The sequence below is a fragment of the Macrotis lagotis genome, chromosome 5 (assembly GCF_037893015.1).
Source record: "Macrotis lagotis isolate mMagLag1 chromosome 5, bilby.v1.9.chrom.fasta, whole genome shotgun sequence".
NCBI lineage: Eukaryota > Metazoa > Chordata > Mammalia > Peramelemorphia > Peramelidae > Macrotis > Macrotis lagotis.
Genome location: NC_133662.1, coordinates 143,905,583 through 143,921,767, shown reverse-complemented (window position 1 = coordinate 143,921,767; position 16,185 = coordinate 143,905,583). Strand labels below are relative to the sequence as shown.

At 37.8% G+C, this 16,185-nt stretch overlaps 1 protein-coding gene across 3 annotated transcripts in view; it reads left to right on the top strand.

Annotated features, from left to right (window-relative positions):
* Positions 1-16,185, top strand: part of TBPL1 (TATA-box binding protein like 1) — a 50,664-nt gene that overhangs the window by 10,754 nt on the left and 23,725 nt on the right. The window contains exon 1 of one of the 3 annotated variants that reach the window (XM_074187627.1): positions 13,308-13,453. The exons of 1 other annotated variant lie outside the window; for it this stretch is intronic. The gene's annotated coding sequence lies outside the window, so the exon portion shown is untranslated. Of the gene's footprint in view, positions 1-13,307; positions 13,454-13,615; positions 14,261-16,185 lie in introns of those variants that run through there. One more of the 3 variants, XM_074187628.1, reaches the window with a different exon arrangement.

The following is a 16,185-nucleotide window of genomic DNA, read 5'->3' as shown; positions in this document are numbered from 1 at the left end:
AACATATGAAAATAAATAAAATACTTAGATTTCCTGGCAATGAAAACTTCTAGTTTTTAAAAATGAAAAAATATTGAAAAGCATCATCCTTTATTATGCTACCTGCATTCTTCACCATAGGTTATTCATTTCCAACCTTGCCTGCTCCCAGCCCCAGATTTTCTTCTACTATTTTGTATGGTTGTGTTCATTTATCGTAATTTTGGGAAATTTATTGGAAGGCCATGCATACATTAATATTTTATATCTGTCTATAACTAACTTAGAATATAAATAGTAATCAAAATTATCTTTAGGTATTTGCTGAGAGACTAATATAGTGCCTTGAATGTGTGTGTGTGTGGGAAGGATAAACATGGTAACAAAAATAACTGTTAAATCCCTGAACTCAGATCTTCTCTAACTACAATAAAATTACATTAATTCTTCTTATTTGGTAAATTGAAGGTGATAATTTCTGCCCAAATATGTTAAATACAAATCATAATGGTCATTTAAATGTCCACTGATTTGGTGATGGCTAACAAATTGTGGACAAGAATGTAATGGAACATTACTGTGTTCTAAAATATAATGAATATAAAGAAGCATAAAAAGAATTATATGAACTGGTGATACAGAGTTAAGTGCACCAAGTCAAGAAAACACAATGCTTATGATAAAGTAAATGGAAATAACCAACACAAAACAATCAAAAACAATGTTGCAAAATTAACAAAGAAAAAATGTATAAAGAGTAAATATGAGAAGACTTCTCTCCTAACTTCTTTGCAGAGGTAGGAGTACTAGGGTTGTGAAATCTTGTATATATTTTCAGACTTTTTATAAAATGTATTGATCAGCTTAGCTGATTTTTTTCTCCTCTCTCTCTTTTTCCTTCTGTTAGAAAAAGATTTTTTTCTTCTTGTTATATGGATTGGCTCTCTTGAAGAGGGAACAAAAAGAGGGAATCTAAGGGAATACTTAAGTAATGGGGCACACCTTTTAAAAATAATGATCTAAAGCCTCTTGTATCCAGATGTAGCTCACTCCCAATGAATATAAAATAATTTCAAAAGGGAGAATACTAGTAGCTGGAAGTGCAAAAGAAAGATGCACAAGTTGGCATTTTAGCTAATAGGCAGAATTGAGAAGAAAGTGCATTCCAAGAATGGGACATAGTCATTAAGAAGACACAAGGATAAAAAATGAGGGGGCGGCTAGGTGGGCAAGTGGATAGAGCACTGGCCCTGGAGTCAGGAGTACCTGAGTTCAAATTCAATCTCAGACACTTAATAATCATCTAGCTGTGTAGTCTTGGGCAACCCCATTGCTTTGTAAAAAAAAAAAAAGGATGAAAAATGGAACATTGTGAATGTGAGGCAGCAAAGGTTGGACAACCTTGGAAGGGCAATGTGCAATGGTGCATTGTTGTAGGATGGTCCTGTGTTGGGGGGGGGGGTGGACTTTGGGTCTTAGCCTGGAAACCCAACCCCCATGTGGGAAATGCAGCAGCTGCTCTTCCAGGACAAGACACCAACAGAAGAATACTAAAGAAGAATGATCAGAAACCAAAAAAAGAGTGACTCCAAACATCAAGGTCTCTTCAGGTTTTGTTGTCATCGTATGTAGCCAAGGAAGGCTCAATCATGGAGAATCCACTCTCGTAAACCAGGCTTTGAGGGGATAAAAAATTCCAATGAAAGAAGTGCCCACCTAAAAAATTAAAAAAAACAGAGCAAAAAAAAACTTGATCTGGAATCAGGCATAATTGTCACAGGGACACAGGGGAGAAAGAGAAATGTATTCTAACTGAAGCATCATGTTAGTTCAAATAACCATTCCACTTCTTTGCTTTTCATATAGGAACAGCACAGAACCTATCTATCCACAACAACAGAGTCTAAGTAAACGTGATAACACTTATGACCCAAAAGCTCACAAAGACAAAAGAACATTGGAGCGGAGATTGATCACATTGACAGAAACATAAATCATTGAAATAAATGACATAATCTAAAATCTATAAGTCAGGAGCTGATCCTACAACTTTCCAAAAAAGATTTACCTTTGTAATCACTTTAAACAACAAGCGTCTCTATTGTGCCTTTATTACAATTCAATTCATAAAGTTCACTCAACGCTTTTCTAGAACTTAAGGATCATATAAAGTATACCACATATAGTACATCTTTGTTTTACCAAATAGCAGCTAACTATCATCCTAATAAACTGGGGGAATGGGGAAAAAAAGGATCTAAATCTAAATGAACTATTTGCTTCAGAATTGTTTTGGTTAGCATTTTGCATTTCAGATGAAGAACACTGAGATGTTTTTGTTTGGTTGATTTTTGACTTATTCATTTAGGTAAATTCTTGAAGTGCAAACTGGCCAGCAGATAAACCCTTAGAAAATTGAATAGGGCACTGAAAGGTAAGGAACTAGCTCTGGAATCACATGGCAAATATATGCCAGATGTAAGGTGGATCTGGAAAGGTGCTAAATAGGCCCTGGTTTCCTAGTGGAGAACTGGAAAAGATGTTAAGCATATTCTTGGGCCTAAAAGAAAGAGTGAGGCATATGAATCTATGATTATTCATTTAAAACAGCCTATCCCCCTGGGAAGAATTCCAAAATTAAATTAATTTCCCTAAATCAACATAACCAGCATAATTATAAAATGAGCTAATGGTCCTTCTGAATCACCATTCATATCTCAATCAGAGCTCAGTGGAGCATCTGTCACAGACTAAGCTAATAACTCAATACTAATAACTAATAACTAAGTCAATAACACAGGCTAATAATTCAAATAGTTATTATTTGAATAACATTTCTACATATTAATATAAATCAATTAACCAGCAAGCATTTATTTAGCCTTGCACCCTGCTAAGTCCTGGGGATACAAAGACAAATGTAAAACAATACCTGCTGTCAAGGTATTACATTCAGGAAAGTTAATATCCAAAGAACAATATACACAATGAATATAAAATAGTTTCAAAAGGGAGAATACTAGTAGCTGGAAGTGCAAAAGAAAGATGTACAAGGTGGCATTTTAGCTAATAGGCAGAATTGAGAAGAAAGTGCATTCCAAGAATGGGACATAGTCATTAAGAAGACACAAAGATAAAAAAATGAGGGGGCGGCTAGGTGGGCAAGTGGATAGAGCACCAGCCCTAGAGTCAGGAGTACCTGAGTTCAAATTCAGTCTCAGACACTTAATAATTATCTAGCTGTGTAGTCTTGGGAAACCCCATTGCTTTGTAAAAAAAAAAAAGATGAAAAATGGAACATTGTGAATGTGAGGCAGCAAGTAGGCTCATAAGGTGGGACCACAAAGTATGTGAGGGGGACAAATATTATCATTATTTGTACTTTTTGTTTTGTTTTGTTTTGTTTTAGGTTTTTACAAGACAATGGGGTTAAATGGCTTGCCCAAGGCCACACAGCTAGGTAATTATTAAATGTCTGAGGTCAAATTGGAACTCAGGTACTCTTGACTCCAAGGCCAGTACTCTATCCACTGGACCACCTAGGCGCCCCCACTGTACTTTGTTTTTGAAGAGGACCAATGACATTATAGGGCAATGGATGGGTTTACACAAGAATTGGCTTTAAGTGAGACAGTGTTGCACAGAGAAGTCATTAGCTTCATTCTCCCTTCCAGAGCCAGTGGCAAGACAAAAGTCAGGATGACTGGGGATGGATTTGGTATCAAATTAAAGAGTAATAAGAAATCAAATTATGAAAATTTTTATAAGCAATATGGAGGAGTTTGTATTTGATCCTAAAGATAATACATTTCCACTGAAATTTACTGAGAACCTAGACTGACATGACCAAATCTGTACTTTAGGAAAAAATATCTTTAGCAGCTAGGTGGGCAATGGATTGGAATGGGGAGAGACTAGAAACAAGCAAACCAATTAGCAGACCTTTGAAATAGTTCAGGAAGAAGATGATAAAAACCAGAACTAGAAAATTAACTATTTGAGGAGAAAGTGTTATTTGTAAGAGATGGTGCTATGTCATGATTTGTCAATTGGTTAGAATATGCAGTAGGTGAGAATGGGGAGTCAAGAATGGCATTAAAATAAGCGGAAAGGATATGCAGAACTGACCTTGGTAAATAGGAGATGAGAGAATATTGTCAAATTGAACTAGTTAACTTGGGGTTAGAAATTGGGAAAAGACATAATGGCCTGGCAAAATCTTGAGAGGTGGTGGGATTGGAGGGCATATTGAGGTCAAATAAAAACTTGAGGAAGAGAAGAGATAAAATGACAGGAGAGTATGATGAATTTCAGAACTTTTGAACATGGAAGTGAAACACTTGAAACAATGGTCAAGGTGAAGGACGGGTATGTATCATAGTTTAAGACTTTTCCCATTGTAACAATGTTGAGTTAAATAGTAAAAAGGCTGTTTTCATTTAACCACAAATCCAAGGTTGGCTCTATTTCTTACAGTGAGGTCATGGGCAAATCACCTTATCTCTAATGTATCAGTGTTCTTTGAGAAAAAAAAGTTTAATGGTATTTGTTCTACATACTTTGCTGGGTTCAGTTGAGGAAGTAAACTTTCAGAGTTCAGGTGAGGAAGTAAAGTTCTATATAAATGTAAGATATTATTGTTGTTGTTACAGCACATTGCCTCTCAACTGAATTAAATTGAATTGAACCATTAAGAGTAACAAAATGTCCTTTTGAGTATTTCCGTAGTTACTAGGACTAGATAATTGATGTAAAGAACTTTCTATTGTTCAGATTGTAGCTAGTTTAATCTGGTATAGAAGAAGGAATGGTACCAAATTAAGTAATCTCTTAAGAAGAGTTTGATCCCTGATTTTTTAGAATAGATGTTTAAAAAACAATATATTCTCTGATTCTGTCTGTACTAATCCCAAATCCTGTATTTATACCTTTTTAGTCAACTCCTATTCCCTTCATTACCTCATTGCCTTTCCTTCCCATTGTTGTTGATGTTGAAGTTCATTCTAGGTAATACTTAATTTCCCCAATTCTATTTCTGTAGAATATAAAGAAATTAAATGTGAATAAAAAACCTTGACAAATATCTCAGGAAAATCAGAGACAAGAATTTTCTCTTTAATTGCAGGATGTGATGAGGTCAGATACTTCTTATTAAGTGATTAAATGTATTTTATGTTTCAGGAAATAATAACCAAATTCTTTATCCATGTGTCCTGATTTCATAATTTTCTTTCTTTCAAAATACATTTTATTGATGATTCTAATCATATCTTTAAAGAAGAAACCAAAGAAAGGGTTAAATAAAATCCTTACTTGATTATAAAACTCCTTTAAGGTTAGTATCAATAATTTAACTTTCTTTAATTACTCCCATATTATCTAGCACAGTATATTTTACATAAAAGATACCTAATAAAGTCAGACTGGTCAACTTTGCATTTCTGATAAACTTCTTGTGTGGGACAGATTTCAAAGTAGTAGGTAAAAATTAAAGTTTGGGACAAGCTAGTTAGGCAGTGTGGTATAAGATAAACACTGGATATTAGCAGTAGAGCTAGAAGATTTAAGTCTGAAGGAAGTAATTTAATCTTTCTGAACCTGACACAGCCATCTTTTCAGAATTGGAAACTCTAAGACACCTACTTTAATTTGTCCCTGAACAAGACTCTCTTCAGCTCCATTCTAGTGTATGGTTGTCCAACTTTTGCTTGAAGACCTCTGGCAGAAGGAGCCAGCTACTTAACCCCTGAGTCAAACATCTTGGGTTAGAAGAATAAATATGTCACCAAAGGGTTAACATATATTCAGTCAATTAATAATCACTTAAATGGACATATTTGTTTGCTTGTTTTCTCTTTTATTTAACTGTGAGCTCTTAAAATTCAGGGACTCTTTCCCACCCCCCTTTTTGTAATACCAGGGCTTGTCTTAACCCAATGTTGGCACCTAAAAGGTACTATATATATATATATATATATATATATATATATATATATATATATATATATATATATATATATATATATATATATATACACAGCATGAAAAAAGGAAATAATTAAGAGGGAAGACTAGAATTAAGAGGTGTTGGGAAAGTGTTCTTAACCTTCAAGTTTCTACTCATTTCTTTTCCCCCATACTATTTTGTATGGTGAGCTCATCACCTTCCATAAAGTCAAAGATCATTTCTAATTAGTTGGTTTTCTTACCTCATTGTACAGCCCTAAGTCTCTGTCTCCAGCTACCCATTAGATATCTCAACCTGAATGGTCCTTACACATCTTGAATGCAACATGATCAAAACTGAATTTCTTCCCCCCCCCAAACCTCCCCTCTTCCAAACATTCTTTTTTTTCTAGGATTTTGCAAGGCAAATGGGGTTAAGTGGCTTGCCCAAGGTCACACAGCTAGGTAATTATTAAGTGTCTGAGGCCAGAATTGAACTCAGGTACTCCTAACTCCAGGGCCAATGTTCTGTCCACTGTGCCACCTAGCCACCCCTTCTTCCAAACATTCTTGATACTGTCAAGGGTACTATTACCATCCTCCCAAGGACAGGCTCTCAGTCTACCATTCTTGAATCTTCAATATCACTCCACCCCCATATCTCCACTATCTTTTCTCTTCTGACACTGTCACCAACCTAAAGTGAAGGCTCTCATCAGCTCACATCCAGACTGTTGACTGCTGGTTGATCTTCTTGCATCAAATCTCTCCCCACTCCAATTTTTTCCCACTCAGGAGTTAGATTCACCTAAAGCATATTTCTGACCATGTCATCCCCTTATTCAATAAACTCCAGTGGGTCCCTATTGCCACTAGGTTCAAATATGAAATCCTTTATTTGACTTTTAAAACCGAATAAGATGATCCCTTCATAATTTGATCCTTCCTACTTTTTTTTAATTATCTTACACTTTATTCCCCATACTTCTAGCATATACTCAGATTCAGGGCCATTGGTCTCTTTGCTTTTACTCATATGATGATATTTGTCCTTCATTCTCAAAGAAAACTATGGCATCAACAGACAAGCACATGAATTGAATTTCAGTGTAGGGGTGTTGTGCTAAATCACTAGTCTCACTTTCTCCTCCAGAGCATCTAGGTCCAGTGACCAGATTTGGATAGGATGACTGAAGATAGCCTTGGATGTGAGGCAGTCAGGGTTAAGTGACTTGGGTCACGTAGCTAGTAAGAGTCAAGTGTCTGAGGCCGAATCTGAATTCCCATCTTCCTGACTCCGTGACTAGTAGTCTATAAGACCTTATTCAAGATATCTCCTGACTGAGCATTTTCACTGTCTGTTCCCTATACCTAGAATTCTCTTCCTCCTCACCTCTGCCTCTTGATTTTCTTCAAGTCTCAAGTAAAGTTCTCCCTTTTGGAACAAGTTTTTCTCATTTCTCATTAATACTAGTATTTTCCTATTCCAATGAGCTCTAATTTATCACCAATATTATTGGTACAAAGATGTTTGCATGCTGTTTATCTCATTTGATTGTGAGCTCTTTGAAAACAGAGACTGTTTTTGCCATTTTTTAAAAAAAATATCTCCAGCTCTCCAAGGTCTGGCATCATGAGCCAGATGCCTGTACCTATAACTGTTTGCTGACTGAATGGCTGTCATATCATATTGTTAGTTTGTACTGGACATGCTTTTCATTAAAATCTCCAAATTTGTTTCTCTTTTCTTCCCCCCCCTCTTTTTTATTTCTTTCTTTTTTTTTTTTTGGAATGAACTTCTATTTAGGCAAATCTCTATCTTGTGTTTAAGAAATCATTTTCCTTATCTCCTAATTAGGCTCAATTACCTGCTTACACTCATTCTCTATTAAATAGAGCAACACATAGTATTATATTTTGTTTTCAAGTGAAGAGAAAAATTCCTTTGCCCATAATACTTTTTTTTTTAGGTTTTTGCTAGGCAAATGGAGTTAAGTGACTCACCCAAGCCCACACAGCTAGGTAATTATTAAGTGTCTGAGGCCGGAATTGAACTCAGTTACTCCTGACTGCAGAGCCTGTGCTCTATCCACTGTGCCACCAAGCCACCCCCCCATTTGCCTATAATCCTAAAGGGAAATTGAGTTAATAAGAAGGAAACTGTTTCATGAACAAAATTCTGACATTATATAAAGTTATTTCAATAAGGATTAAAAGAGTCTTAAACAGAAGTTCAGCTAGATAGCCCAGTGTATTATCCACCTGTCCTGGACTCAGAGAGACTTAAATTCAAATTCTGCTTCAGATATTTACTAGTTTTGTGACCCTGGGCAAGTCCCTTAATCCTATTTTCCACAGTTTCCTCATCTATAAATGAATTACTAGCAAACCACCAGTTTTGGGTTTTTTTGCCAAGAAAACCCAAAATAGGGTCAGAAAGAGTCAGACACAACTAAAAAATAACCTTTTTTTCTTTCATGGATCTCTCTAATTATCTTGTGAAGACTTTGGACTCCTTCTCAGGTTAAGAACCGCTAACTTAAAAAGATTGACACGAATGGACAGAAAATTCAAAGAATGAATGAAGAAATGAATTAATGAATTAAAATTTCAGTGATTCCCTTTAAACATTTTTGTTTTTTTTCAAATGACTTCCCTAAACCTCCCCTCCTCTAAAAATATTCTTTTGTTTGTTTGAGGTTTTTGCAAGGCAGATGGGGTTAAGTGGCTTGCCCAAGGTCATACAGCTAGGTAATTATTAAGTGTTTGAGACCGAATTTGAACCCAGGTACTCCTGACTCCAGGGCCGGTGCTTTATCCACTGCGCCACCTAGCCGCCCTAAAAATGTTCTTTATAACAAAGAATGAGTAAAAGATACAAGATAATTTAGTGCTTATTATATGTCAGGCATTGGGCATGAATACAAAAAACAGAAAATCATTGATTTCATTGATTAAGGGGAAGTAACAATACAAGGAATTGGTGGTCAGCGAAGGAATTTTTGTTTTGAGAGTCACAGTAATTGTAAGTGGAGCCACAGAACAGTCATGGGGCACTATGAATATGGAACATCATTTCATGCCCTGAAGTTGTTAGTTTTGCTGCAAGTGCTTTTTTGTCTTTTGAAATTTTTGCTACAAGATCTAGGAATGGGATACAGAATAGATATTTTTTAAAAAAATGAGGCTAATATGAAAACAAAACACATAAATATTTCAAAGTGAAAATAATTTTAAATAATATTAATAACAAATATTAGTCAAAATGATATAAAAGTAAAAGATCCAGGTGTTTAGATAAGCAGCAAACTCACTATATTAGTACTGTGAAATGCTATCCAAAACAGCTAATTATTCATAGACTATATTACCTAAAGCACAATCTCTACAAGGGAGTGGGAATTAATTTTGCTGTACTGGTTAGACCACATTTAGAGTACTTAGGCTTTGGATGCCACATTTCATAAAGGATATTTCCATGGAAGAGCAGAGAGCATTTCTAGAGGAAGTCCACTGAGATAGTGCTTACCTAAGAAATATGCTTAATCTTTCCTAGGTCATATTTGGCTTAACCTTTTCTTACTGCATAGAGACCTATTTTTCAGTGGTTTCAATCACAGAAACCTCAGATATTATCTACATGGACAAAACTTTAAGAAACTTTGCAATGATGTATATTGCCACGTGCATAGATTTCACTTGAAATAATGTTATGCATTGAATATGAAAAGGTTCTTGGAGATTATGTTTTCTAATTTTCTTACCCCTGGGGAGGAAAAAATGAAGTTCAGAGAAGTCAAATAACTTGCCCAAGGCCATGAAGCTAGTAAGTAGCAGTTCTAATACTAATACCCAGGGCTCAAATTCTGGTACAATGTTCTTTCTTCTGCACCATACTGTCTCTATCTTATCATGAATTAAGTAACATAGTTTAAGCAGGCCTCCCAATTTAGTCAAGTGTATGAGAGAAGATTCTCTTCTAGATTAACTGAAGTCATCTCTACCATATACACAATTCATTTAATTATAATGAAATATTATGCCAAATCAAAACTAAAATTAATTTATACTGGCATTAAATATTAGTAAAATGTTAAATGAATGCATTAGCAACTCAATAAATATACACAAATATTTTTCTGTTTTTCTTTATATGACCTGACTATACATATTTTCCATTTGTAATATTTTTATCTTTAAATTTGAATTTTCATACCATAATTTTATTTAAGTCATTGCCATCAATCAACATAGTTTCATGCCCCAAAATGCATATGTACTCTTTGTTTTTTTTATACTTAGCTAGACTAGTCCTTGAATAGGAAATCGAGACTTTGGCTGAGACTGTATTTGAAATCTTTTCAGCTTGGTAGAATATTCTAGAAAAGAGCTTGAAGTCTGCTGATAATAGTCTTAAAGAATTCAGGTTCATCTCCATTGCATGAGACATCAAAAGAGGACTTGGCAAGATGGGAGAGGGTTATTAATGGACATATTTTTTGTCATTTGTTTTCTCTGTGCTTCTAGTAATATGTGGAAGTTGATAATTTGTTTATACCACTTTCTACTAGATTCCACATGTATTTTCCAAAAAGATAATTTTCTCTCTATTGGGGTTTTTTTTTTGGATTATTTCTTTAAGTCCCTTATATTTCCCAACTTTTTCCTAAGAAAACAACTCTAACAAAGTCCTCCTCTCATTATATTCCGGAGGCAACTAGTTTTCAAAGGCTGACCCACTGGAACCAAAGGCATGGCAGATAGTGATGAACTGTATATCTATTGTTGATGACCAGAATAGTTAAATAGGATGAGGCTCATTTTCAGTAGAAGACAAATTTTTGCCCCCAACAACTCATAGTAAGACTTTGATGTGCTTAGTATATATGAATGTCATACCCATGTATTGATGAAATCATAGAATCTTCAAATATTAAAGTGATTATATAAAAAGTTACTAGAGTCTAATCTTAGAATTATTTTAATGACTTTACTCTTTTCACTTGTTTGTAATACTGTAGATGGAATTCATACTTTGGGAAGGGTCAGATTTAATGACTGCTGATGTTTCTTCATCTCTAAATTGAACTGTAACAGTTTTGTCAAAGTTAATTGCCTGTCAGTCCATAAATTCAGCATTGGCTCAACATTTAGCCACTTTCTTTTATACTTGGACTCTCCCACAATCATTTGGAATATGAAAAGGATCAGTGATTTCTTTATGGGTAATTTTGTCCATTAGCAAGAGAGATTTGTAGAAATTAGAAAATAAATCAGGGAGAATTTTGTGAGGTACAAGTAAGTAACTTCCCTGGGATCTCACAGATAGAATTGTTAAAGGTGCAATTTGAACCTGTTTTCCTCTACTCTCTAGTTCTAGAATCATATTGATTTTTCTTTCCTTCTTTTCAGAAAATTGCACGTCAATCATATTATGGGATGATTGCTCTAGCTAATAAACCTTAGCCCAGTGCTTCCTATATGTGAGCAATATTGACTCAGTTTTTAACCTAGCACAAACCCTATAAAATGTGATTTTACTTCAACAATAAAATTCATTTATTACTTATTTGTGTAATGGATAGAATATTGTATCTGGAAAGAGGAGGAATATTACCTCAGATAAGTACTAGTTCCTGTGTCTATGGATAAAATACCTGTTTTCCCATATACATAAAATGGACTTGAAGCTTAAGATCCTTTCCAGCTCTAAAGAAATGTTCCCAAAATAATACAATTTCTAGTTAAGATCTTAGTTGTAGCTGTCATAGTTTCTTCTCAGCCCTACAGGACTAACTAAGGTGTATTTACTCTTCCTGGGATTAATCTAAACCAATTTCAAATCTATTGATCAATGAGAAATAAAACTGAATCTTCTTCCATTGGTTTTTAGATGTTGAACTATATGAATCCTGTTAGTCAGATAACCCTACAGGACTAGCTAAGCTGTATTTATTATTTCTGGGATTAGTCTAATTTCAAATCTATTGATCCATGAGAAATAAAACTGAATCTTCTTCCATTGGTTTTTAGATGTTGAACTATATGAATCCTGTTAGTCAGATAACCCTACAGGACTAGCTAAGCTGTATTTATTATTTCTGGGATTAGTCTAATTTCAAATCTATTGATCAATGAGAAATAAAACTGAATCTTCTTCCATTGGTTTTTAGATGTTGAACTATATGAATCCTGTTAGTCAGATAACCCTACAGGACTAGCTAAGCTGTATTTATTATTTCTGGGATTAGTCTAATTTCAAATCTATTGATCAATGAGAAATAAAAGTGAATCTTCTTCCGTTGGTTTTTAGATGGTGTACTATATCAATTCTGTTGGATACAGAATCAGTACAAAGGAAACCACCCACAGCCCTTTTTGATCTTTTTAAGGCTTTTCAAGAAGGGTTTCAAAGATACTGAGAGTTAACTTAGCTCTGAGAAGGATTTCGATACAAAATAAGTCAGAGGGAGCTAATCATAATAAAAAAACGATTAGGAATAAACAAATTGTATAAACAGTAGCTCATAAAGAATATCTAAGTGGTGAAACACAGTAAATAATGGCCTCAGGCCAATGTACTGTTTAAGTAGCCTGAAATAATACTCCAAAAGCTCTGGCAAACTTAGAAAAATCTGGTTTTTGAAATGTAAAAAGTGTCCCTAGAGGAAAGAAACCTCCGCTGAGAAGAGGTCATCCAATAATCTGAAAATACGGGAATAAATACTACTTTGGAATCCAGGACAAAATCTGGGGGGAAAAGAAGAGAGTTATTTGTCAAGCCCAGCCCCAGGACCCCAAGGGGTAAAGTCTGAGGTCTGGGTGAACACGGACGTGGCTCGGCATTCCGAGCAAAATGGATGGGAATCCAGGCAAAATCGGGGTCTTATTCTCCTCGGAATGGCGCGGGGCGCTGGGTCCCTGAGGGAGGGGCTGGGGGCCGGGGTGGGGGCGGGGAGAGGGAGAAGCGCGGGCGAGCGCGCCCGGGGCGTCCGCGGTGTCTCATTAGCATAGACGGGGCCGCCCGAGCCCGGGGCTCCGCAGCGGGCCCCGCCCCGCCCGCCCGGCCGCCCCGCCCGCCCGGCCGCCCCTCTGCGCTCCTACCCGCTCCCCGGCGGGCGGGGCCTCCCGCCAGCGCCGCTGGGGCGTCTGGGAAGCGGGCGCCCCCGCGCTCCCCGCCCCCGCGGCGCTGCTTCCTGCGTCGGCCCCGCCCCCCCCGGACGCAGAGCCCGGGAAGCCGCGGCGCCGGGAGGAGTGGAGACCGGAAGCGGCGGGCTAGCGCGGCCCCGGAGCGGCCCTGGGAGGCGCGCTCGGCCCCGCCCCCGCCCCCGCCCCCACCCCGGCTGGCCGCGCCGTGCGCTGTTTATTGTCGCAGCGGAGCGACTGCGGCTCGGGACCCGGAACCGACGGAGCCGGGGCCGCGGGGGCCCCTCGCGACGGGCCGGGGCGGGAGTTCCATGGAGACTGGGCAGCGCCGCCGCCTCCCGCCGCCGCCGCCGCCGCCGCTCCGCCGCCGCCTCCCCCCTCGGTAACGGCAGCGGGGCCCGGCCGGAGGGGCCCGGGGCGGGAAGGGCACGGTGACCCGGGTGGGGGAGGGGATGACAGCACACCCTCGGGGTGGGGGCGGGGGGCGCCGGCCTCGGAACGGGGCGAGGATCGGGCCGAGGCGGCGGGTGCGGGGCGGTTTAACGGGCCATTCGGGGCGGGGGCCGCCAGCGTGAGGAGGGGTCGCGGCTGCCCCTCCCCACAGACTCGGCCCCCCTTCGGCGCTGGCTTGGCCCGCAGCATGCCTGGGGAGGGGGCGAGCCGGGCCGGGCCCGATGGGCACCCGCCGCTTGCTGCCCTCGCGTCCAGGTGGCAGGGCCGCTGCCAGTCCGCGAGTCCCGAGCCGGCGGGCCCCGGCGGAGGCCCCAGATGAATGAGAAGTTGGATCAGGGAGGGAGGTGCCGAGTGGCACGGATTATTTTGTTTTTTGTTAAATGACAGATCTTTGAGGCTTGACGCCGTGTGTTGGATGCTACAGGTTACAAAAAATGAGCAAATCTTAAATTTTTAGAAATGTTAGACTGAGTAGGAAGAATTTGCAAGCGCAGATACCCCTGGAGAAGTAAATGAATAGTATCCCAATTCAGAGAAGGAAATCCTAACCCAAAGGGAGAGAGGCTTCACGAAGGAGGTGGCACTGAAGATGGTACCTGAAGGAGCAGTAGATCACTGGCATTAAGGAATCACTGCTTAAGGTCCATGGGAACTCAAGCTCCTTATCTCATCCTTATGCTCTAAGGATTAAATGAAAACATACTTGGAATTGGCAATTTTAAAGTATCATGCAAATGTGAGTTATTATTATTATCATTATTATTGGGAGGAGGCATTCCTTGGGTAGAAGAAAAGAAAAGCAGGAAGGAGAAAAATACAAAATATTCTGAGGAAGTATTGAATAATTCTGTTTGGATCGAAAGAGGTGTAGAAGATAGGATTAGAAACTAGATTAGGACTAGATTGGTGAAGGGAATGTAAATAAAATATAAGGAAGTTGGGCTTAATTTAGCACAGAACAGTCAGTCATTCAACTTGCTTCTGACAAATATTCATTAAGCACTTACTATTTGTCAGTCACTGTGATAGGCATAGGGATTTAAGAAATTCAAAATTCATATAATTGAAGCCACAGTCTATGAAGAGTACTTAAAATGATAGAGTGAAATGAAGAAAAAGAAAAGTCAAAGCAAGGAGATCAATTCAAGGGCTTTTGCAATAATCCCTACTGAGAGGAAATGAGATTCTAAATTAGAATGATGACAGTTGGAATGGAAAGGATTGGGATAGGTGTGGAGACCCAAAAATAGAATCTACAGGACTTCACAGAGCTGAAGGGGGAGGGGGTGTCATGAAGATTTAGTTCAAACCTTTCATTTTACAGTTGAGGAAACTGAGACCCAGAGAAATTGAAGGACTTGTTCAAGAGCCCCAGAGGTATTCCAATACCTATTTTATAGTATCTTCACTCAACCCAAATCAGCTTCTTTGGCTTTCTGGATTTCTTAGTCATTTAGTCACTCAAGTTTTAATTTTTTTTTTGTAGTTTTGTAGTTTTTGTAGTTCTGATCCCTTATTTCTATTCCTACTGCCAACAGGTCCATATTATAATCCACTTAGAATACTACAATAGCACAAAACTACACTCTTTCCCTCTAGCTCTGCTAGATTAGCTGTCTTTAACACACAGATCTTTTAGATTGCACATTCCTACTCAGAATCCTTCAATGGCTCTTTATTGCCTACTGAATAAAATCCAAACTCCTTATCCTGACTTCAGAATCCTTTATATTGGTGACTCCCAGTTTTACCAATTATATCTTGTTTACTTCCCCTCAATATTCTCCAGTGCTGTGACTCTTTTCATTCACAGCACATACTTATGTTCTCTCTGCATTTGTACCTTTTCCTTCATTGACTATTCTGGAGATAATTTTTCTTGTACTATCTGTTTTTTTTTTTTTTTTTTAAGATTCTAACTACCCTTGAAAACAAGCTCCAGATTAGATACATCCTCCTCAATGGAATCTTCATTATACCCCAATCAGAAATTATCTTTCCTTCTTCAAAGTCTTAATAATACTTTGTATTTTAATCGTAACTCTTGTGCTTCAATTCTGCATAGTAATTTTATATTTACTGTCTTGCACAAAAGTTCCTAATGAATGTTTGAATTGCAAATGTGTGTATCTTTCATCTTTGGGACTAGATGATAAACTTTTAGCAGGCATTGATCCTATTCTAATTATCCTTTTCCCCCCACTACCTAGTATTGTGCTTTGCTTTAGTTAATTATTGAATTGAATTCTACTTTGTAAATTATTACATAATAAATGTTTGTTTAATGAAAAAGTAGTATTCCTATTAGACCTAGTTTATATATATGGAGGATTTAGAGATCTAATTAAACACATTATATTTAATATGTCATCTTTTAAAAAATTCCTTAAATAGGCAAATCTCTCCTAAAGCCTGTAAGTATCCTTATTTCATGATTTCTTTTTTAACCCTAATCGTCAAAATGTAAGTTCACATCTAGTATGTAGAATGAAGAATGAAAACCTGAGATATAAAGACACAAATCAGCTTCAGGAAAAAGCATGACCCACAAATGGGAAGCCAGAGTAAGTAATAATGACGGAGGCAGGTTAAAACCAGAAGATGCAGTCAGAGCAAAAGGACTCAGACTCTAGATAGTGTAAGGATTAAATGAAAATTCAG